This window comes from Phocoena sinus, chromosome 19 (assembly GCF_008692025.1).
Source record: "Phocoena sinus isolate mPhoSin1 chromosome 19, mPhoSin1.pri, whole genome shotgun sequence".
Classification (NCBI taxonomy): domain Eukaryota; kingdom Metazoa; phylum Chordata; class Mammalia; order Artiodactyla; family Phocoenidae; genus Phocoena; species Phocoena sinus.
This window is the reverse complement of record NC_045781.1, coordinates 38,498,097-38,521,218: the sequence shown is the minus strand read 5'-3', so window position 1 is coordinate 38,521,218 and position 23,122 is coordinate 38,498,097.

The following is a 23,122-nucleotide window of genomic DNA, read 5'->3' as shown; positions in this document are numbered from 1 at the left end:
ACAACCTATGGAATGGGAAAAAATGTTTGTGAACCATATATCGGATAATAGATTCATATCCAAAATATGTAAAGAACTCATACAAACTCAATAGCAGAAAAATAATCCAATTTAAGAATGGGCAAAGGATTTGAAATACATCTTTCCAAAGAAGACAGTCATATGGCCAACAGATGCATGAAAAGATGCTCAACCACACTAGTCATTAGGGAAGTGAAAATTAAAACCACAATGAGATACCACCTCACACCTGTCAGAATGGCTATCATCAAAAAGCCCACAAGTAACAAATGCTGTTGAGGATGTGGAGAAAAGGGAACTTTTGTGCACTGTTGGTGGGATTGTAAATTGGTACAGCCACTATGGAAAACAATATGGAGGTTCTTCCAAAAATTAAAAATAGAGCTACCATATAACACAGCAATTTTACTTCTGGGAATATATTCAAAGGAAAGGAAACACTAACTCGGAAGATTATCTGCACCTCCCTGTTCATAGCAGCATAATACAATAGTCAAGACATGGAAACAACCTGTGTTCATCAATGAATGAATGGATAAAGAAGTTATAGTGTATATATACAATGGAATGTTACTCAGCCATAAAAAAATAATCCTACCATTTACAGCAACATGGCATTATGCTAAGTGAAACAGGTCAGATAAAGACAAATACTGAATGGTCTCACTTATATGTGGAATCTAAAAGTAAAACACAACAAATACACCAAATCATAGAAAAAGAGATCAGATTTCCTATTACCAGAGGCATGGGGTCAGGGAGCAAGAGGGGGAATTGGAGCAAAGTGGTCAAAAGGTACAAACTTCCAGTTAAAAGATGAAAAGTACTAGGGATGCAATGTACAACATGATGGCTATACTTAATGCTGCTGAAGATAACATAGAAAAGTTGTTGAAAGAGTGGATCCTTAGAGTTCTCATTACAAGGAAAAAAATTTTTTTTTCTTTTCTTTTTATTGTGTCTATATGAGATGATGGCGCTTAACTAAACCTATTGTGGTAATCATTTCACAATATATGTAAAGCAAACCATTGTACTGCACACTTTAAACTTATACAGTGATGTATATCAATTATTTCTCAATAAAACTGGAAAAATATATAAGATCATAAGTATATGCATGTATATTTATCATATATGTATGTATATGTGCATATCACACACAAAGAATTCGTGTATTTTATTTATTTTTGAATTCTATTTTATTTATTTTTTTATACAGCAGGTTCTTATTAGTTAACCATTTAATACATATTAGTGTATATATGTCAAGCCCAATCTCCCAATTCATCACACCACCACCACCCCCACCACCACTTTACCCCCTTGGTGTCCATACCTTTGCTCTCTACATCTGTGTCTCAATTCTGCCCTGCAAACCAGTTCACCTGTACCATTTTTCTAGGTTCCACATGTATGTGTTAATATACGATATTTGTTTTTCTCTTTCTGACTTACTTTACTCAATGGCAGTCTCTAGATCCATCCACATCTCTATAAATGACCCCATTTCGTTCCTTTTTATGGCTGAGTAATATTCCATTGTATATATGTACCACACCTTCTTTAACCATTTGTCTGTCGATGGGCATTTAGGTTGCTTCCATGACCTGGCTATTGTAAACAATGCTGCAATGCACACTGGGGTGCATGTGTTTTTTTGAATTATGGCTTTCTCTGAGTATATGGTTTTCTCTGGGTACATGCCCAGTAGTGGGATTGCTGGGTCATATGGTAATTCTATTTTTAGTGTTTTAAGGAACCTCCATACTGTTCTCCATAGTGGCTGTATCAATTTACATTCCTACCAACAGTGCAAGAGGGTTCCCTTTTCTCCACACTCTCTCCAGCATTTGTTGTTTGTAGATTTTCTGATGATGCCCATTCTAACTGGTGTGAGGTGACACCTCATTGTAGTTTTGATTTGCATTTCTCTAATAATTAGTGATGTTGAGCAGCTTTAATGTGTTTCTTGGCCATCTGTATGTCTTCTTTGGAGAAATGTCTACTCAGGTCTTCTGCCAATTTTTTGACTGGGTTGTTTGTTTTTTTAATATTGAGCTGCTGGAGGTGTTTATATATTTTGGAGATTAATCCTCTGTCCATTGATTCGTTTGCAAATATTTTCTCCCATTCTGAGGGTTGTCTTTTCGTCTTGCTTGTAGTTTCCTTTGCTTTGCAAAAGGTTTTAAATTTCATTAGGTCCCATTTGTTTATTTTTGTTTTTATTTCCATTACTCTAGGAGGTGGATCAAAAAAGATCTTGCTGTGATTTATGTCAAAGAGTGTTCTTCCTATATTTTCTTCTAAGAGTTTTATAGTGTCCAGTCTTACATTTAGGCCTCTAACCTATTTTGAGTTTATTTTTGTGTATGGTGTTAGGGAGTGTTCTAATTTCATTCTTTTACAGGTAGCTGTCCAGCTTTCCCAGCACCACTTATTGAAGAGACTGTCTTTTCTCCATTGTATATCCTTGCCTCCTTTGTCATAGATTAGTTGACCATAGGTGCATGGGTTTATCTCTGGGCTTTCTAACCTGTTCCATTGATCTATATTTCTGTTTTTGTGCCAGTACCATACTGTCTTGATTACTGTAGCTTTGTAGTATAGTCTGAAGTCAGGGAGTCTGATTCCTCCAGCTCCGTTTTTTTTCCCTCAAGACTGCTTTGGCTATTCAGGGTCTTTTGTGTCTCCATACAAATTTTAAGATTTTTTGTTCTAGTTCTGTAAAAAATGCCATTGGTAGTTTGATAGGGATTGCATTGAATCTGCAGATTGCTTTGGGTAGTACAGTCATTTTCACAATATTGATTCTTCCAATCCAAGAACATGGTATATCTCTCCATCTGTTTGTATCACCTTTAATTTCTTTCATCAGTGTCTTACAGTTTTCTGCATACAGGTCTTTTGTCTCCTTAAGTAGGTTTATTCCTAGGTATTTTATTCTTTTTGTTGCAATGGTAAATGGGAGTGTTTCCTTAATTTCTCTTTCAGATTTTTCATCATTAGTGTATAGGAATGCAAGCGATTTCTGTGCATTAATTTTGTATCCTGCAACTTTACCAAATTCATTGATTAGCTCTAGCAGTTTTCTGGTGGCATCTTTAGGATTCTCTATGTATAGCATCATGTCATCTGCAAACAGTGACAGCTTTACTTCTTCTTTTCCACTCTGTATTCCTTTTACTTCTTTTTCTTCTCTGATTGCCGTGGCTAGGACTTCCAAAACTATGTTGAGTAAGAGTGGCAAGAGTGGACATCCTTGTCTTGTTCCTGATCTTAGAGGAAATGCTTTCAATTTTTCACCATTGAGAATGACGTTTGCTGTGGGTTTGTCATACATGACCTTTATTATGTTGAGGTAGCTTCCCTCTGTGCCCACTTTATGGAGAGTTTTTATCATAAATAGGTGTTGAATTTTGTCAAAATCTTTTTCTGCATCTATTGAGATGATCATATGGTTTTTATTCTTCAATTTGTTAATATAGTGTATCACATTGAGTGATTTGCGTATATTGAAGAAACCCTGCATCCCTGGGATAAATCCCACTTGATCATGGTGTATGATCCTTTTAATGTGTTGTTGGATTCTGTTTGCTAGTATTTTGTTGAGGATTTTTGCATCTTTGTTTATCAGTGATATTGGTCTGTAATTTTCTTTTTTCGTAGTATCTTTGTCTGGTTTTGGTATCAGGGTCATGGTGGCCTCATAGAATGAGTTTGGGAGTGTTCCTTCCTTTGCAATTTTTGGGAAGAGTTTGAGGAGGATGGGTGTTAGCTCTTCTCTAAATGTTTGATAGAATTCACCTGTGAAGCCATCTGGTCCTGGACTTTTGTTTGTTGGAAGATTTTTAATCACAGTTTCAATTACATTACTTGTGATTGGTCTGTTCATATTTTCTATTTCTTCCTGGTTCAGTCTTGGAAAGTTATACCTTACTAAGAATTTGTCCATTTCTTCCAAGTTGTCCATTTAGGATGCTTTGTATTTCTGTGGTGTCTGTTGTAACTTCTCCTTTTAAGAGAGCTAGTGTATTTTAAAAGGTTACGTTTGTATTAAATTTTTTCCCCCATTTCCTTCTCTCTAGTTTTTGTCTCTTTCTCTCTTTCTTCCTGCTTTTTCTCCTATCTCCGTTTATTATAAACATATGTTTATGTTTTTCCTTTCTTCTGGGTAGGATAAATTTAAGATTGAGCATGTGAGCTGGAGAAAGCCCATTTTGGATTTGAATTTTAGCTAGCTACTCGGTAATTGTATGCCTTTGGACAACTGGCTTAATGGCTGCTAAGATCTCTGTTTCCTCCCCTGCAAAGTGGAGATCTGAAGGTCCCTGCCTCCAATGCTTGTTCTGAGAATTAAACAAAATTTTACATATGAAATTCTTAGCACACTGCCTTTCACATCAGAACTGAATTTGTATATGTTACTGTGTATAAACTCACTCCCACTCTATTTTGAAAGCTGTTTTGACTATTATCTTTCTGGATGACATTGCCTTTTGCTCTCAACTTTGACTTACTGAAGTAGCTTACTTTGATGGCTAAGGGAGGAATCTATGTGAGGCCAGAAAGAGACCTCCTCAAGTGAGACTCCATGGAGTTAGTGCGGCCATCCTATTGTTGATGGGGAATGCGTCCGAATGGTTCCGGGGTAATGCTATTGTGTGTGGGAGAAAAGAACTTGGACAAGCCTGGCTCATCAGTTTGCAGGGCCATCTTCCTCTCCTTAAAACTCTTCAAACGTTACTCAACTGGCTTTGGGATCATGAAAATAGATGTGGTACTATCGTGTATTAGAAGCCTACCATGTACTGGAAAGCACGCAGGGCATTTTTCTTTTTTTTTTTTTAAATAACACATTTATCTACCCCCTCCATCTCTATGAGTTGTTTATAACCCTATGCGGTATGTACAATTAGCTTCCTTTTCTAGATAAGAAATGGTCATTTAAAGGGATTCCTACCCAAGGTTATTGAGTCAGAAAGAGATCTTGGGAATTTGAGTCTTGGGATGGCTGTGACTTCTAAGCCTCAGCTTTCTCTACTTCAGTTGTTGTACATGATGTTGTTGTTATCACTATTATTATCATTACGATAATGTTTTGTCATGGTCGTTGTTGAAGGTGGTGATGATTCATACTGGTACAGTGTACCAGCGCTACTTTTTTCATCATGATGTTGACAGACATTTCTTCAAGAAATTAAGTGTTGCCATACCAACCGGCTCAACTGACAGGAAAACTGTGCTTCATGTCAATGTAAATAGTATTAAAAAATCCACAAAGAAAGCAGGGGTGGGAGAACTAGCTTTTAGTTTAACAAATTACTATATAAAAGACTGACAATAACGTCTCCTCTTACAAAACTATAAAAAGAGCTAAGCACACCAGTGTAACACTTATCCTCTCATAGACAGAGAAATGGTACTAACAACCTTTCAATGACATTTCAGTCTTTCATTCAATATTTTTTTGAGAAATATGCATATGGTATTTCCCTGCAGACTCCTTTCCATGCCAACATTCTGCTTTGAAATCAAACCAAGCCACCCATACCCCACTCGTTCAGCAGCCACTATGATGGAACTTTGGACCCTCAAGGACACATCCAAGTGCATGTCCAGGACATGTGCATTCTATTTATCCCTGCCCATACTCCATTCTACAGTCCCTGTTACTCACTTGCCCTCCTTGGAACAAAAGCCTACATTTGGCTTTTGCTGGTTGCTTTCGGCAGGGAACACACCAATTATTAGACCTTTCTGGCTATTCTTCATTTAAAAAATTTAACCCAGTTCTGGATGCTTGAACATCACCTTGTGATACCATGTGTAGCTGTGCAGCAAACGCCCAGATTCAGTTCAGACTTGACTCGCCATTTTGCCCTCCCTCCACACTCCCAAGGGAGAACCTGAGAGCTGTCTCAATTGAAGAAATGTTTGTGAATAGCACAAGGGTAAGTGCAGATGTTTCTAATAGTGTTTCAGTATCAGTTAGGGCAAAAATCACAGCAGGTGGTTGTGGTAGAGCACTGTGAACATTAATGTGTGTGTGTGTGCATGTGTTCTCTGCCTCACACAATTTTTATTCCTTGAAAACCCAAAGAGTGAATGGGCCTCTCTAAAACGTAATTTTCATTTCCTTACTCTTTTGTACAATTGTATATCAGTAATAGGTGTTTTCTGTGGTTATAGACATCCATTCCTCTCTAACTATTGTTCAACAGACAGTGTGTGAAAGAATGCTGACTTTTTACAAGTTAAAGAGGACTCACATTTTCTTTGCATTTCTCACTTACTGTCATGTTTCTCAGTTTCCAAAGTCTATGTGTGTTGAAATGTAGTTTGTCATACTCAACAGGTAGAAGTCAGATAAATCATAGGCACAAGAGTCTGACGATTAGAAGTGAAGCTGTCCCGTACCTGCTTTGGAAGGTTTGGATTGTGCTTCGTTTCTCTGTAGAGCTATTTCAAAATGAATTTTGCACATTGTCTCTGTGGCTGATAGTCTTGCAATAGGGGCTCTCAAATGGATCATCAAAATCTATAGGGTAAAGGTAACACTTGTTTTCCCATTACATCACAGGAAGAGGGTCTGAACCATTTTTATTTGAGATATCCATAGAAAAATTGACCCTGAAGTCTAGAGAACCTCTAGTTTGGTGACCTCTGCCAGCCAAATAGTGAAATTGTAAATAAATGGTGAAATCAAAAGGTACCCAGTATCCAAAACACAGAAGCTCGGGCAGTAAAGAGCTTCACAGAGAGAGTGATGAGTGAGTGATATCAAATGGTTCAGTGGGTTCCAGGAAAATGATGGCTGAGAAGAGACCATTAGTTTTGGTGAGCAAAGGGTCATTTGCGATTTTTGAAAAAGGAATTTCAAGATGTGGTAGGAGCAGGTAAACAATTACAAGTGATTGCAGAATGATTACGTACCATCTGTACCCACAGCTTTGCTGAACTGGTAGGATATTCCAGGACAAGAAATAACTGCAGGCTACTCTGAATGCCAAGGCTAGTGGTATATACGGATCTATTCATAAACCTAACCAGAAAACATCCCATAGAGATGAAAGAGGCATCACGGCCCGACATGCCCCCATGGCTATGCAACTGAGAATATTGTTTTGAACCTAAAAGCTCAAACAAACATTAATACAAATTCTTGTATTATAAATTACACATAATTTGTCACTAAGCAGGAGTTTAGCCCTTTCTCAGCTTTTTTTCCCAAGTGCTTAACATCTCAAGGCACTCTGAATAGATATTACTGAAAACAATGCCTTACAGAAAAGTAGGGATAGAGCAGCCTAAGCATTTATATTATTCATGAAATGATGCCCCTTCCTGCTTTCTCTGTATCTGCCTCTTTCTCTCCCCATTTTTTGCGTTATTTCTCTGTATGTGCCTGTTAGCAGAGACATACAATGCCAGGTGAGGTTTGAAGGCTCTGGGGAAAGCTCGCATGGCTCTGAACACCAGATTCAACACTTCCTACCTAGGTGACCTTAGGCAAAGTTCTTAACATCTGTAAGCCTCAGTTTTTCTGCACCTTTGAAATGGAATAACAAGTGTCCTTACCTCATAGGGTGTTGTAAGTTCTTAAAAGAGATAATCTATGTAAAATGCATATTGGGGTGCCTGATATATATTTAGCATCCAGTGACAGTCCCTTGAATGGCACCAAAATCCACAGTGAATCCACACCTGAATGACAAATGTAAGTGGTCAAGTAGGAACCACAGTTAACATTATGCTATTTTGTGGTGATGGGACTAAACCTAGAATTTTTGAGTTAAATTTATTCTTTTATTTCCTGATTCATCTCATCATACCTTTAGTATCTATTTTGTGCCTCTGTGATAGGCATTGACTAACTTCATGGTAGATAGTATCTCTTCAAACCAAGGAGAGCTCAGTGCCTGGGTATAATGACCCATAAATTACCTCTCTACCTCAGCTTCTCCTTTAAAATAGAGGTAATCATAGTAGCTTCTTCCGAGGATTACCGCGAGGACCAAATGTTTAATACATGTGAAGTGCTTGGCAAAGTGCCTAGTCATAGTGAGTACTTGTCAAAAACAATCTATTTGTTATCGTTGTTATTCTTGCTACTGTTATTTTTAAAGACTTAAATAAAATGTGACAAGAAGTAGTGAACATATATGTATAAAGTAGCAAGCAAATAAATAGGCAGAAACACTTAATTCAGGATCAGACATTTGGGAACATTTCTCAGGCGATGGTACTTTTGGACTGAGATTTTAACAATGAGAATACATTTTCCTGGTAGAAAAGGAGATTCCAGGGTTAGTAATAGCAAGAACAAAAGTATGAAGGCTAGAAGAGCATGATGGATTTGGAAGATGGAGAGACATTTGATGATATTAAAACCAAGTCCCTTAAAATTGAATTCCTCTGTCAAGTTTATGATAAACTCTCTATCCAAAACATTATTCTCTTTTTAATCTAGCATCTGTTCCCCTCAAGATTGAGGGGTATCAAAGAAAAGGGGGGACTTAACCTGCATTCAAGCCCCCGTGTCCCTGCCCTTTAAAGTAAAAGGTTTTGGGCTTCCTTGGTGGTGCAGTGGTTGAGAGTCCGCCTGCCGATGCAGGGGACATGGGTTCGTGCCCCGGTCTGGGAAGATCCCACATGCTGCCGAGTGGCTAGGCCCATGAGCCATGGCCGCTGAGCCTGTGTGTCCGGAGCCTGTGCTCTGCAACGGGAGAGGCCACAGCAGTGAGAAGCCCACATACCGCAAAAAAAGAAAAAAACAAAAAAACCTTTGTCTCCTGACAACTTGGAGATGGTCTTAGGACGTTAGTCCACCATCTTCCCAGGTTACAGGCCTCCTGAATAAAGCAACGTTTCCTTTTTCACCAACACCTCTCTCTCAAGTATTGGCCTTCCGAGTGGCAAGCAGCTGAACTTTGGTTTGGTACTGGCCTCTCCAGTTACAACGTAAAATAATTCTATCATCTTGTTAATCCATGGTTGTTAGCATAGTGTCTGATATATAACTTTTGGATGGATGGATGGATGGAAAGATGGAAGGGAGGAAGAAGGAACAGATGGAGGGAAGGAAAGATGGCTGGAAGGGTGTAAGGAGGGAAGGATGGAGGAAGGGAGGGCTGGATGGGTGGACAGATGGATAAATGGATGGATAGACAAATGGATGCTACTGTGGCCCCAGGCTCCTTTCCAGTGATGGTTATCAGGGGCAAGTTTGGGATGACTATTTTGTTCCCTAGTCTGGTTTAAACATCCCATCCCAAGGCTTCCTACACTCTGCTCAAAAAGGCCAAATCTAATCAATGAACAAACTTGATCCTACAACGCTCAAAAGGCAGCTGTGTGAAGAGTGCCTTTGAATTTGTGGTAATACTACAGACCTCAAGATTCTCATAATGAATCTGGCTGGCAAATTTTAGAGGCTGCCAGACCTAATGGCAGAAGAGAATCCTTACTTGCAAGGAGTCTCACCTAAATATGTTTTCTACCTTCTAGGAGTCAGCCAAGCATTGACGATATAAAACAATGGACTCACATCTCTGTCCTGGTGCTGCCTCCAGCCTAAAACTGCCACCTCCATGTACAAAAGCCATCAGGGGAAGGGTCCTCGTTTTGATACATCTTGGAGCATAGCATCTGGAAACGCTGACCACGGTGGACAGTGCTAAATGCCACAGTTGGGTGCATGTTTTCCCTTCTTGTGCCTTTCTCATTTTGATTTTTTAAAAACTGCCTTTCGGGGCTTCCCTGGTGGCACAGTGGTTGAGAGTCCGCCTGCCGATGCAGGGGACACGGGTTCGTGCCCCGGTCCGGGAAGATCCCACATGCCGTGGAGCGGCTGGGCCCGTGAGCCATGGCTGCTGAGCCTGCGCGTCCGGAGCCTGTCCTCCGCAATGGGAGAGGCCACAACAATGAGAGGCCCGCGTACCGCAAAAAAACAAAAAAAAACTTCCTTTCAGATGTTTGGTGCCAAGTTTAAAAAAAAAAAATCAAGAAACCCAAACATTTCAGCAGCGAGTTTAATATAGCTCACCTTCCTGGAACAGGCCTCGGGGAAAGCGGGAAGCATCATGTTAAAATGGTGCTGAGCTCAGATCCTGAAAGACGTTTGGGATGGAAGGGACTTGCTAAGCAAGATTTTGAGACCTTCAGATGCAAATGAGACAACCCTGCAGGAGCAGGCTTGGCGAGAGAGCACATTGAGATATTTGTGGGAGACAATACTCCAATAAGCGTCGATGCCATAAAGGGAGCACAAAGGCGGCACACGGCAACGAGATCACAACTCCACCATTGCTGGAGGTCTGCTGGATGGTTAAAGGCAGAACTCCTCCCTGAGTCCTATGCTCCTCCCAGTAGCTCTGTCTCTATCTTTGAAGCAAGTAATGATTCGCTAGTTGCTGACTATGTGCAAAGAGCTAGGGATGCAAACACCCATCTTCTTCCCTGGTCCAGCCCTCTTGCCTGTTATTCTAGTCCAGACAAAAATCAACCAAATAAACCATTACTCTTAGTTATTCTATCTGACTCTTTGGGTCTCCACTGAATAAAAATGAAAGAAGTATGAATACAATGCTATGACCACAGTGTTTAAAAAATCCAATCACTTTAGCCCATAATTGATTACTAATTTTTACTAAAAGGGTATGTGGATATCTTATTCTGCAACAAGATATTTATATAGTATGAAAGGAGAGACACTTTGTAAATAGCAGGCTTCATCACTACACTTATTAGTCGGTCCAGCACTCCGCGCAATGCAATTGGTGTTTAATAAGTCACATTATACATCATCTTCTGAAATGTTAATTAAGTGGTAAAACATTTGTTGAAAGTTAAAAGTTACCAAGAATTTAATTATAACCTTGCAGATGCCATTTCCAGTTAATTATATACCCTTCTTATATTCTTGATAAACCACAAAATGCACCCCATTAATAATCAATTGGTATTAAATTAGCTGGAATTAGTTTTTATTAAATCTAAATTAGATTTTTATTTGTGATACAATAAAATAGTGCATCCAGCCCTTGCCACTATGATTGGGGATATTTCTGTAGAGTGTGATCACCAGATGTCTAATTGGGCAATTAATAGATACAGTTTCCAAATTAACATAATTGGGGGACCTAAATAGAAAACAAAATGATTATTCAGCCAGCACACCATCTTTTTTCCATCCTGCCTTTCAGTCAGGGGTGTCAACCAACCCCTCATTCTTTTGGAAAACCATGCTTCTCAGAGCTGGATTCCTACCAAAATGGTCATTGTGACCCAAAAATAAACAGCTTCAAAGTTCTCCAGCATGGAGACAGCAGTCACTGAGGCTACCCAGAAGGTCACCTCCAACAGGCGGTTTTTCCAGGGTGTGCTGTACCTGCAGGCAGGTGCAGCGAGCCTGTGTGGGGTTTACAGAACTGTGGAGATAACCAGCTAGATAATGGGGTGTTTACACAGCTGACACGAGTCCAAATGCACAAGCCCATCTCTTTCCAAAACCAATTTTCCAGATGAGTTTAGTTTGATGTTCCAAAGCTTTTTCATTTTACCATTTAATATACCACAGAAGGGATTGAGAGTTAACCTCTCCATTTCTGCCATCTACTTAAATCCCTTTATAATTGCTTTCCCAGCATGTTCAGTGCATAGTCTCAAAGTGTGTCCACTGCCATCTGTGTTCTCTTAAGAGATGGTCCAGCCCATCTCTTAAGAGACCCAGCCCATGTGGGGTTACACCCCACATGTAAATAGGCTCTGTTCAGCTTCAGTCTATAAAGGGGGGGGCGGGTCTTGGCTGCTCTGTTCATTCTGGGTACCCGGGCTTCACTCTCTGATTGCTGTTTGTCTGATAGTTTTCTTAAAACTCAGGATACTATGCCAACAACCAAACAAAAATGGGTGAGAATTACTGAAAATAAGAGGTATAAGCTCTTTATATACAGTTTAAAAAGAGAGAGAATTCACAGGAATGAATTACATATAAGTTTATAAAAAGGTGTTGAGGGGTACGTGAGCTTCCATTAGTATTTGCAGTCCTCTTAGTGATGCCCTGCCATCCACTTCCTCCAGAAGCACTGGTGAAACTGCACAGGATGGACCATTACAGTTCAGTGCTGCTTTTGTTATTGGAACCTTTCTCTTAACTGCTTCCTAACTGTATATTGGTCCACCCCACCCCTCACTCATTCAAGGAATCTAGTGTTTCCAATCACACCTTTCTTTAGGAACTCATTCATTCATTTAGCACATAGTCATGAACTGCTTTTCTGCAGAGCTATGCACTTAGACATTGGGATACAATGGTAAACATGACTGATAATGGTCCCTGTTCTCATGGGGTACCATCCGAGTGGGAGAAACAGACTGAAAGGATAACTATATGTAATTGCAAATTGCCATAAATGCTATACAAAGCAAGAAAAAGTGAGAGCTATAAGGAAAAGAAGGGAGGCTTCTTTAATTCAGTGGACAAGACAGGTGTCTTTGAAGACTGGTGATTTACGTTGAAACCTGAGCGGGAGAAAGTGCGCTCTGGGCAGAGGGAACAAGAATGAAACAGGCCTTGCGTGGGAAGGAGCTCGGCTGTTGAAGAAACTTAGGAGACCCGGAAGAAGAACCACTGTGGCATGATGAGTAGGGGGAAGGTGGCATGCGCAGAGAACTGGGAGGGTATAGGAGGTGGCAGTCGACACAGGCAATTAAGGAACATGAGAGTAGGTGAGGCAGTTGGAGAACTTTGAAATTAAGCAAGAGAACAACCTGATATGATTGGGCTTTAAGACCATCAGTCTTGCTCATTGGTGGAGAATGTATAGGAAGAGAGTGAGGTGGGGGAGAAAGCTGACAGGAGGCTCTTGAAATTCTCCAGACAAGAGAGATGGTGGTCTGGAGGGATGGGAGGTGGAAGGGAGAGAAGGTGACGAACTGAGATGCATTTTAAGAAAAAACCAAAGGGATGGGTTGGTTACGAAGCTGAGGCTAGAGAAAACTCAAGAAGGCTCCTAGGCTCCTACTCAGCATGTAGTTCTTGAGCACTTAGTATATGCCAGACGTTGGATATGACAACCGTGGACCCGACAGCAAAAGTTCATGCTCTGATCGGAGTTAACATGGGAGTTAACATCCCTTCAGAGGAGAGTTGATAGGCTAATTGCAGAGAACTCCTCTTTCCAATCATTCAAAATCTGGTGTTTGGAGTATAGGACTTTCATCAGCTACAACTGTAACACAGTTTACTTTGGCAAATGATTGTGACTTGCTCTCATCCAATATAAATTTGGTTTCCTCCAAAATGACTTTGCTTGTCTCCTGCCAGGACAGGAAGGATTTCAGAGACCTCCTTGGTGCTGTTATATTACAAATGATTACTAGGTCCAGGGTCACCTCTACGGGAATGACTGAGGTGGCACCATGAAATGCCTGTCACTTTTATCCCAAGCTGCTGAAGCCACATGGAAGACTATTTGGGGCCTCATCAGTAATGTGTCATATAATGATTTCGCAATCAATGCCAAATTTTTGTTTTACATAAGGTTGCCTCCTAATTATTACAGTAAAATGGATTGCCTATGTACAATCTGGAAAAGGAAAAGAAAAAAGGTATAATCACTCATGATGCTATTCAAGTTTTATGAAGCAGTTTTATAATTCTGATGCTTTCTTTATATGCATATTTCAATGAAGTTTTGATTATAAAAATTTTTATTTTGAATTTAACAATAACACAAATTCATTTTTCACAGCTTTTTCATAGCTACAACTTTAACTCTTTGGACAAGTAAAGTTATTTTCAGTGTATCATTATTCTAAGCATAATTTCAATAAAGTGTGCAGGAACTTCTTGTGTTATTCAGGATTATTTCATCTTTATTTGTATCCTGGAGGTAGAATTGATGGGTCAAAAGGTAGGAATGCTTTAAAGGCCTGTGATACATATTGCTAAAATGCTTCTAAGAGGGTTGTGCTAATTAACACTCCCTAGAGAAATGCAGAAAAGTAAGTTAAGCAAAACTCTTTTAATCATCGCTTTCTCTTCTCTCCTGTCTATTAAATTTTTAATGTGTGTTAATTAGATGGGTGAAAAATTTCCTCTCATTTTTGCAACTGCCTCCTTTTTAATTTTTATAAGAGGCTGGAACCCACCTCTCACCCCACATGGGCCTATTAGTCATTTCTAATTCCTCTTTTGTGAAATGCTTTGTTCGTGTCCTTTCCTTGTCTACTGGGGTCTTAGCTTTAGTTTTTCTTTCCTTATTTATTTATACAAAATTTTTGTATGTGAGCCACCACTGGGTTCTCTTCTCCTTTGCTGGCTTTCTCCTTCCTATCCTCACCCCTGGCAAGAAAGATGTCTTTAAATATCCTGACACATACATAGATTTCTATAAAAATGATCAGTGTAATCAGGACAAAGGGTTTTTTTCAGTTAATCATTCCCTTCGTTAAAAAACCCTAAAAGTCAGAAGTCTATACCACAGAACCGTAGGGAAACACAAGCAGTGAGCTCCATACTGTTACTGATTCCCTGTGGGATTCAGGAGGACACTTCCCTGCTCTGGAGTTCAATTTCTCCTGCACTGATCATGGGAGGACACTGACGGAGTTGAAGTCAGGGCTCAGGATAGAACCAGAGAAGTAGAAAGGGGAGGAGAGAGTGTGGCTTCAGAAAGAACACCTCCCCCAAACCAATGAAAACCAACAGGCAAGCAAGCAAACGCCATCAACAAGATGCATGCGGACATAAGCTAGGAGCTATCTGCATTGTCTTCTAAACACTAAGTCACTTCATGATTGGCTACTGGCAATTAGTACTTTTTCCAGGAATGAAGCTTGAATATCCTTCCAATCATGATGCCCAAAGCAGCTCCTTTTTGTCCAAGTCAAGCAAAAGCAGCTACTGTTGACTGTTATTTTCTTATGTGACATATATAGATATATGTTATCTCCAGGTTTCTCTAAAGAACTGTGGCTAATTATTTCTATGTATCTGTCTGTCTGTCTATCTATCGTCAATCTATTTAACTTGGCCACTACTCCTTAGCCACGACCATTTTTATTAATGTGTTGATCTCAGTGCAATCTTTTCAACCTGGCTTATTGACAGGTCATTCTGTTTTGTTGATGATTTGTTCATAAAGGTATGTGCTTTGAGTGTTTATGCTCCAGATGCGGGGTCATTCAGGTGAAACCAAATGCCATTTGTACAATAGCTCCAAGGAGTGAATCCTGACTCTTGTGAGGGTAACTGGCTGCTGTAACATGGCAGGGCTGGAGTTACTGTTCACTGGACACAGACACCTAAATCTGGATCCAAACTCTGTGGTTACCCTGAGTCAGATGATTCCTACTAGGCCCACCATACAACTTCAAATGTAGCCTTCTTCTGTCAAAATGTATTATCACAAACATGGTGACTTAACACAAATTTTTTATCTTACAATTTCGTAGAATAGAAGTTCAACATAGGTCTATTTGGGCTAAAAGCAAGGTGATAGCAAGGCAGTGTCCTTTCTGGAACTGTAGGAGAGAATCTGGTTCCTTGACATTTTCAGCTTCTGGAGGCTGTTCACATTGTCTGGCTCATAGCTCCCTTCCCATGTCTTCAAAGACAGTAATGCTGGATCCCTCTGACCATTCTTCCACAGTCACATCTCCCTCTGACCACAGCCAGAAAAGGTTCTTCACTCTCAAGTACTCATGGGATTAGACAGAACTCACCTGGATAATCCCAAATGATCTTTCGGTCTCAAAGTCCTTAATCACATTTGCCAAGTTCCTCTGGCCATTTAAGGTAACATATTCAGAGTTCCCTGGAATTAGGATGTGGACATTTTGGGGGAGGAGTGTTTTATTCTTCCTATCTGTCTTAGTATAAGCTGCTATAACGAAATGCCACAGACTAGATGGCTTATAAACAATGGGAATTTATTTCTCACAGTTCTGCAGGCTAGACGTACAACATCAGGGTGCCATTATGCTCAGGTTCTGGTGAGGGTCCTCTTCTGGGTTGCAGACTGTGGACTTCTCGTTGTGTCCTCATATGGCAGTGGGGAGAGAGGGAAGCAACAGGCTCTCTCATGACACTCATAAGGGCACTAATCTTATTCATGAGGGCTCCACCCTTATGACCTCATCTACTTATAACTACCTCCCAAAAGCCCCAGCTCCTAATACCATCATCACACTGGGGGAAAGGCTTTTGACATACGGATATGGGAGGGAAACAAACATTCAGTGCATAACACTACTGCAAGAGAACACACCATTAAAAAGAAAAACAGATGCATTCTAAACTTAGGGTGAATTCTTAGTATAAGCTCATCAACTTCCAGTCCTGAGCAAGATTTCTGGTCTCCTAAGATTTTATGTACTAGAGTTTTAAATATGATATAGAAGAAAAAGTATAGACTTGATTCAAATGCCACTCTGGAACTCTTTTCTGTGTGGCTTTAGAAATGTGGCATCGCCTCCATCAACTTCCAGTTTTCCTTGGAGCGGGGGAAAGAGCCTGCTTATATAAGCTTCCTATGAAGTAGGAGTCTCAAAAATATGAAGCAGCCCCCCACTTATTCCACAGGCTTCCATTCTCCTTCCAGCAACCCTGGACTGTAGGTAAGGCTGCTCCTACATTACTACATACACACTTATGCTCTCCTTAGTTTACCGTAGAAGAGACAGCTTTAGGGACTTGGGTTACCTTAACTCAATGACTAAAATTTACACACACCTTGAAATCCCATTTATTTACCTGCCTGTCTACCCAGTATCTCAAATCCACCTCAAAATCTCCATATTCAAAATTAATTCATTGTCTTCCCCACATTACTTGCCAAAACCTGGTCCTCTTTTGGCATTTCCTATGACAGCTAACGGCCCTAGCAGTCACCTTTAACTCCCACGGGCCACTGACCTCTTAAGTAAGAGTGGAATTCTTCCACTTCTCCAACAACCACGTGGTTTGTGCAGCAACCATCCCCTGTTGTCTTTAGTGGTCACCTAGCAGATGTCCTACACTCTCTCTCACTCTTTTCTAACCATTTTTCAGCAAAAACCTAGGATGATCTTTTCAAAATAACCATCTGGTTGTGTCATCCTTTTTGCTTGAAACCACTCAATACGTCTTCACCCTGAGTGGCCATGCTTGGTCTGCTCAGTCCCTGAACTCGTCTTTAGCAAGCATTCCTTCACTCAATACTTTCATCCACTCAGCAGTTGGTGTGGAACTCACAGAATGTCCTGTGTTTCCCACTAAGAGAAGGCTTTTGCGTGGGCTCTCCCCTCTGCCTGATACATGCATCCACTACCCGCATCCTCTGCCAACTCTGTTTATCTAAAGAGCTCATCTGTCCTTCAGGTCTGGAGTCAGATATCTGGCTCTTACTGAAGCCTTTCTTTGCCTCCTAAGCCAGATCAGATTTTGTTGCCTTTACTGCAGTTTGTGACTGTGTTCTCATGCAGGTGAGGGAATCCGTGTGTCTGCTTAGAATTATATTTTCAGCACATAGCACAGGCATGACACATAGTAGGCCCTCAATTATATGTTAATTATCTGCCTAATAAATGCATGAAATCTATAGTTCCAACTAAGGTTGCCCTATTTCAGCTTCACATATATCACTGCACATATATTATTTCAATAGTTTACTGACTGACTTCCCTTTTCCAGGTCTCTCTTTCTCTCTCTCCACAGTGTCACAAGAATGATCTCTCAAATGTGTAACTCTGACGATGCCAGCCCCTTGTTTTTATTTATTTGTTAGTTTGTTTATTTAATCGATATGCCCATTGCCTACTGAGAGAATTCCAACATTCCTTAGCTTTATTTATAGCCCTTCCAAACACAGGCATTTCCTACCTGACTCCCCTCCTCTCTCCTCCACATACCCGCAGTTTCAGCCAATCTGAGCTGGTCATTCTTGCTGGGATTTAAGGCTGTACTTGCAGTCTTGCCATCCCCTCTGCTGTCTCAATTGCCCTGCTTTCCAGCTCTTCATTCCTCTGGCTTCCTCATAGCCCAAGCCCTCTAGCCAGCTCCACTAGCAGTCTGCTTTCATCCTGTCCAGTTGGTCATCCTCTCTCCATCCCCCAAATGCTCACGCCTCTCTCCACCACTCACACAGTGCAGCTGGACTAGAGCTGTAACACGCACGTGTCCAGTTCACGCATGTCTTCTTTCAGCCAGTTAATACATCTTCATTGAGCTTTCTCTATTATACTCTAGGCACTACCGACAAAAGCATGAATAAGACATAATTTCTGCCCTCCAGGAGCTTACACCCTGGTGAGCAAGAGACAGGCAAGTAGTAACTGAATGTAGTCTTCAAAGTATTATGGTCACCCCAAATAATCTATAAACTCCAGAAGAAAAAAAAATCATATCCTTGACATCCCTTTCACACACACACACACACACACACACACACACATATATATATATATATATTTTTTTTTTTGCGGTACGCAGGCCTCTCACTGTTTTGGCCTCTCCTGTTGTGGAGCACAGACTCCGGACGCGCAGGCTCAGTGGCCATGGCTCACAGGCCCAGCCGCTCCGTGGCATGTGGGATCTTCCCGGACCGGGGCACGAACCCGTGTCCCCTGCATCGGCAGGCGGACTCTCAACCACTGTGCCACCAGGGAAGCCCCCACTCACATATATTTTAATGAAAAAGTGTTGTTCCAACAATAATCAAGGCCTCAGGGGCTTGTGGTAGAAAATGTGGCTCTCTGTGTCTAAATGCAAGAAGATGTAGCAAAGACCATAGCATTTTATAAAGTCCTGCATATTAACAGCATCTCTGCATCAGGAATGGAGCCAGATCCAGTCTCTGCAGACCCACCCCGTGTCTGTCATTAAGAGCCAAATGACTACACTCTTTACTCAGAATAATGAGCAGCAGTGCTGTTTGCCATTATAACATATGACAGCCAACTCCATTCAGAGAGGCACTTTGAGAATACAGCCTTAATGCAGTGTTGTCTTAATCAAATACTTCTTTATCGATTGCTTATGGTTAAAAAGAAAATGATAGGTTTGTATAACTGACCCTAAGGAGAAGTGTTAGCTACAGCAGCTTTATTATGTCTTTGTACAAAGTCAACCATGAAGACCCAGATCCTAATGGATTCATTTTTAGAGGAACAGTAACAGCCCCAAAATATGATCAACCAATGTGATTACATATATGCATTTAAAAATATTAAATAACTTTTAAAAGACGAAACGAGAAAAGCTGCTTGCAGCGGAAGTGGGAGATGAGACAGTATCTCCATTTCTAGTATTTTCTAAATATATGCCTCCTTGCCTTTGAGTCTCCTGTTCCATCTACCTAGACTGCTCTCTTCACACTGTTCCCCAGGTGCACATAGGGTGTCCTTAGCCACGTCCTCCCCGTGACAGCATCACATGCTGAGCTCATTACAGTCTGTACGCCCACTAGCTTGGGAACTCAAAGAAGGCAAAGGTTGGGTCTCATCCTCCTTTATGTCCCTACAGTAGGTTGTGAGTGTCTGTCCAGTGAAGGAAGAGTTCATTCCAGTTGGTTAGAACACTAATAACTAAGTAGTAAAAGGAGAGAAAATCTAAACACTTCCCACAATAGACAATGCGATCTCAAAGTAAACTTTGTAAATAAAATACTTAAAGTTATTAATAGAAAACAATAACTAAAACAAACATCACTACTAAATAAACATGGTTTTAAAATGATAATGCCAAATGCTGTAGAACTTATAGCAAAACGGGACTAGATGACCCACAGCCGTAGCTCGACGATATGCATAGAGTTTTATTTATGCTAGGGACGCGACTGGAAATGAATGAGTAAGTTATGGCCTATCAATCCAAGAGGGAATTTCCAAACAATTAAAAGTGATAGTTTTGAAGATGATTCTGACATGAAACTGTTATGAAATTGTGTGTTTCATAATAAACAAAAGCTGCAGAGAAAACATAAACAGTTTGACTTTGGATGTCACACTAAGGGTGAACCTTTAGTATATTTTATTTTTATTTTTATTAGTGTGCTCTACTGCTTCAGCAGCGTAAAAGTTGATCATCTTTTCTAGGGCCATGTTCTAAAGTTCCATATTAAAATGCAATGTGATCTCTAGCAATTTCATTTTTGTATAACAGTGTGACTCAACACATTTTTAAATTAAATTATGAAAATATCCCTTTCACCTCCTCATACAAATACTGTTTGATATGTTTGTGGATCTGGGTGACTTTACTAGTTTCTTGCATTTATGTAAAAAAAAAATTACAGGTCGATTCTAGGTAAAGATGGCAGATTGAAGATATACATATATTTTCTCTCCCCCTCAAAATGCCATTTAAGCAACAAGATAGTGTTTCTTTTTCTGTTTGGTTTCTGTTTTTTTCATTTCCTTTATAGTTTATTACAGGACAATATAGTTTCCTCTGCTATACAGTAGGACCTTGTTGTTCATCTATTTTATATATAGCAGTTTGTATCTATTAGTCCCAAACTCCCAATCCTTCTCTCCCCCACCCAGGGTTTCTTTGAAAGGCATAAATACCAAGAACAGAGAATGAAAGAGGGACATCTTCTACAAAACTTTGGAAGCTCAAAAGCAGATGGATAAATAATTACCTTACTAGTAAGGAGAAAAATGAATCAAGCTGGTAATAGGGAAATTTGAGAAGCAACCTAGTTTAGACCATAGAACCCCCGAGTGGATCAGGAACACATATCACCTCTGAAAGTAAAGGTGAAGATGGTGCTTTCTGGTTTTTTCTTTTTTTTGCTCCGACCAGAGACTGAACCCAGGCGCTTGGCAGTAAAAGGGCAGAGTCCTAACCACTGGACCACCAGGGAATTTCCAAAGATGGCACTTTTAAGGAGGAGGACCACTGTTGAATGTGTACCTGAGAAACATTTTGATTTCCAGATTGCTTCCCTGACTCTGCTGGGCAATTTTCTCTCTCCCATGTCAGCATAAGACTGGAGGTTTTATTCTCTACTGAAGATGAAGCCACAATTCTGCTTTGCAATATAAGGAACTTTATAAAATAAATGTGTATATTTGCCTTTTAGAACCATCACCCTGGTGCCTGGAGTGAAGGGTTTGAGGGGTGAGATGGAGCTAGAAGGAAGGGAAACCAGCGAGCCAACTTCTGAAAATTGGTAGGAGATCACTGAGGGGGCGGGCACTGGAGAGAGATTTTTTAGGAAATAGATATCACAGGGCTTCGTAAGTGACTGAATGGAGAGAAGAGGCAGAGAAGAGTAAGTCAAGGATGAGTCTCAGATCTCTGTATTGGATGATTTCTACAGGGCTTCCCTCTGGTTCTGTCTACTCCCCACTCATTGTTTTCATTGTCTCAATATTTCTGTGATAAACCCTGGTTGCTCAAATCTTTGGGGGAAGGCAGTGGAGAAAACCTGCCTCACCTATCATTTCTCCATCCTTCCTCTACTCCAAGCTCTAGAGCAGGAGTGAGTTTTAAGGAAACTGGGGAGAAAAAACAGGCTGACATTTGTGAGATGCTTACAAACCAGGTGGTAGTAACTTAAGATTTCACGTATTGGATGTGTAAATGCAGAATGATGCCCTTTCCTGTGCAAACTAGCCATTCCTACTATGTGCCATCTGGAGAAACGATTCTATTTGTCTTTGCTATTCAAGTGATTTGGGGAATAACAACTCACTATAGCATCAAAACTGTTCCAGCATTCTTCTCCATTTAAGGTGTTGATAAATCTTCTTGGATAATATTGCTGAAAAGTAGTGCACGGGGAGAGGGAAAAATCAAGTGAATTCTTGCTTTGCTTTATCTGGGCAACACTTATTTTAAGCGGTATCTACCGGTATTTGGCAGTAGAATGAAGCACATTTTAATGTCATGGAACCTTTGAAAAAACACCATTTTCTATATTTTTATGTCTTGCTGTAATTGCAGAAGGAATCAAGAAATATAGACATTGACCTTGACAATGGATAAGTATGGCACCTAGACTCAGTTTAGCCATTACCAAGTTACATGTCTCATTATCCTGTCAAGTTCCTGGAAGCCACATGCAGTTGAGCCTAAAAAAATCCAATAAAATCCTTTCCATTATGGCCAGGGAACAACTGCAGAATATCTGCATGGATAATGCTGCCACATCTTTTTTAGGAGAACAGCTGGTAGCTCAATGGCCTTCTTTCTTTAAAAAAAAAAAAAAAAAGTGCCTCTTGCTCTGAAGTTTCAGCAGGAAACTGCTGCTTCATCATAGAGTCATGTCACATATTCTATGGTGCTAAACTTTGCCCTAGGAGTTGAGAAACAAAAATGAAAGAAAATTGATGCACGATATGAACTGGTTCCAGTGAACAGAAAGTAATGGGTGCGCATAAAACTCAGCATCTACTGAGAGTGAAGGGTACACGGTCCGTTGACATTCAGAACTTGAACATTAGCACCATTTCAGATGCCTGGAGGAAAGCTAACACTCAGCGGAGGGCTTCTTGCCGGTGGTGTGATCTGATCATGGGTTCTTGGTGCAATTTCAGGGGGATGAAGTGTGTGGGAGAATGGACTCACGTGAAAAGGCTTGACTCTGAAGGATCAGAAATGACATGAGAGATTCTTTAGAAACGAGAAACAAGAGTCAGCTAGAATACTTTCCACATGGACACAGGCATGAATGTAATAAAATACAACTGCCCTTAACACGTAAGAGGCGAAATAACTCTGTTCCGCGAAGGGAGACAGTGCACCACAGTAATTAACGAGAAAGGTATCAATGCGATTTATATACAGAGAGTGCTCTAAGTCATTTACAAAGAACATCCTAATGATACATAAAGAAATGACACAAACACTGAGCATTACACAAGAAGATATACACCCAGAACAAACATGTGAAAGGTTTAGCCTGAATAATACACAAAGTGCTAAGTAGAACAGCCATGAGGCATTATTTTGCATCTTTCATTTTGATAGAAAGCAGTAACACAAAAGATGCATTGGAGTGGCCATACTTTTATATTGCTGATGGTAATAAACTTCTGTAAATCTCTTTTTGGAAGCAAGCTGTCAATAGGTATAAATACATTCCTATCTGGTAAACAACATTCT